Genomic DNA, 2,500 nt, shown 5'->3' on the forward strand with positions numbered 1-2,500 from the left:
GACGGTGCTGCCTCTCGCTTCGCTCGCTGTCCGCCGCTCGCCGCTCGCTCGCGCAGCCAAAAATGGCCAGTTTTGGCCCGTTTTTGGGCCGTTTTGGCCAGTTTTTGGCCTGTTCTTGCGTCGCGCGGTGACCGTCGTGAGCGGAGCAAAATGTCAGCCATCTCAGCACCCTGGAACCCCCCGGGTGGCACAGGGCTGGATGGGGCTTTCGTATAGCAGGGACGGTGCTGCCTCTCGCTTCGCTCGCTGTTCGCCGCTCGCCGCTCGCTCGCGCAGCCAAAAATGGCCAGTTTTGGCCCGTTTTGGCCAGTTTTTGGCCTGTTTTTGCGTTGCGCGGTGACCATCTTGAGCGGAGCAAAATGTCAGCCATCTCAGCACCCTGGAACCCCCCGGGTGGCACAGGGCTGGATGGGGCTTTCGTATAGCAGGGACGGTGATGCCTCTCGCTTCGCTCGCTGTCCGCCGCTCGCTGCTCGCTCGCGCAGCCAAAAATGGCCAGTTTTGGCCCGTTTTTGGGCCGTTTTGGCCTGTTTTTGGGCTGTTCTTGCGTCGCGCGGTGACCGTCGTGAGCGGAGCAAAATGTCAGCCATCTCAGCACCCTGGAACCCCCCGGGTGGCACAGGGCTGGATGGGGCTTTCGTATAGCAGGGACGGTGCTGCCTCTCGCTTCGCTCGCTGTCCGCCGCTCGCCGCTCGCTCGCGCAGCCAAAAATGGCCAGTTTTGTCCCGTTTTTGGGCCGTTTTGGCCTGTTTTTGGGCTGTTCTTGCGTCGCGCGGTGACCGTCGTGAGCGGAGCAAAATGTCAGCCATCTCAGCACCCTGGAACCCCCCGGGTGGCACAGGGCTGGATGGGGCTTTCGTATAGCAGGGACGGTGCTGCCTCTCGCTTCGCTCGCTGTCCGCCGCTCGCCGCTCGCTCGCGCAGCCAAAAATGGCCAGTTTTGGCCCGTTTTTGGGCCGTTTTGGCCAGTTTTTGGCCTGTTCTTGCGTCGCGCGGTGACCGTCGTGAGCGGAGCAAAATGTCAGCCATCTCAGCACCCTGGAACCCCCCGGGTGGCACAGGGCTGGATGGGGCTTTCGTATAGCAGGGACGGTGCTGCCTCTCGCTTCGCTCGCTGTTCGCCGCTCGCCGCTCGCTCGCGCAGCCAAAAATGGCCAGTTTTGGCCCGTTTTGGCCAGTTTTTGGCCTGTTTTTGCGTTGCGCGGTGACCATCTTGAGCGGAGCAAAATGTCAGCCATCTCAGCACCCTGGAACCCCCCGGGTGGCACAGGGCTGGATGGGGCTTTCGTATAGCAGGGACGGTGATGCCTCTCGCTTCGCTCGCTGTCCGCCGCTCGCTGCTCGCTCGCGCAGCCAAAAATGGCCAGTTTTGGCCCGTTTTTGGGCCGTTTTGGCCTGTTTTTGGCCTGTTCTTGCGTCGCGCGGTGACCGTCGTGAGCGGAGCAAAATGTCAGCCATCTCAGCACCCTGGAACCCCCCGGGTGGCACAGGGCTGGATGGGGCTTTCGTATAGCAGGGACGGTGCTGCCTCTCGCTTAGCTCGCTGTCCGCCGCTCGCCGCTCGCTCGCGCAGCCAAAAATGGCCAGTTTTGTCCCGTTTTTGGGCCGTTTTGGCCTGTTTTTGGGCTGTTCTTGCGTCGCGCGGTGACCGTCGTGAGCGGAGCAAAATGTCAGCCATCTCAGCACCCTGGAACCCCCCGGGTGGCACAGGGCTGGATGGGGCTTTCGTATAGCAGGGATGGTGCTGCCTCTCGCTTCGCTCGTTGTCCGCCGCTCGCCGCTCGCTCGCGCAGCCAAAAATGGCCAGTTTTGGCCCGTTTTTGGGCCGTTTTGGCCAGTTTTTGGCCTGTTCTTGCGTCGCGCGGTGACCGTCGTGAGCGGAGCAAAATGTCAGCCATCTCAGCACCCTGGAACCCCCCGGGTGGCACAGGGCTGGATGGGGCTTTCGTATAGCAGGGACGGTGCTGCCTCTCGCTTCGCTCGCTGTCCGCCGCTCGCCGCTCGCTCGCGCAGCCAAAAATGGCCAGTTTTGGCCCGTTTTGGCCAGTTTTTGGCCTGTTTTTGCGTTGCGCGGTGACCATCTTGAGCGGAGCAAAATGTCAGCCATCTCAGCACCCTGGAACCCCCCGGGTGGCACAGGGCTGGATGGGGCTTTCGTATAGCAGGGACGGTGATGCCTCTCGCTTCGCTCGCTGTCCGCCGCTCGCTGCTCGCTCGCGCAGCCAAAAATGGCCAGTTTTGGCCCGTTTTTGGGCCGTTTTGGCCTGTTTTTGGGCTGTTCTTGCGTCGCGCGGTGACCGTCGTGAGCGGAGCAAAATGTCAGCCATCTCAGCACCCTGGAACCCCCCGGGTGGCACAGGGCTGGATGGGGCTTTCGTATAGCAGGGACGGTGCTGCCTCTCGCTTAGCTCGCTGTCCGCCGCTCTCCGCTCGCTCGCGCAGCCAAAAATGGCCAGTTTTGGCCCGTTTTTGGGCCGTTTTGGCCTGTTTTTGGGCTGT

This window comes from Musa acuminata, unplaced genomic scaffold, assembly GCF_036884655.1.
Source record: "Musa acuminata AAA Group cultivar baxijiao unplaced genomic scaffold, Cavendish_Baxijiao_AAA HiC_scaffold_102, whole genome shotgun sequence".
Taxonomy (NCBI): Eukaryota; Viridiplantae; Streptophyta; class Magnoliopsida; order Zingiberales; family Musaceae; genus Musa; species Musa acuminata.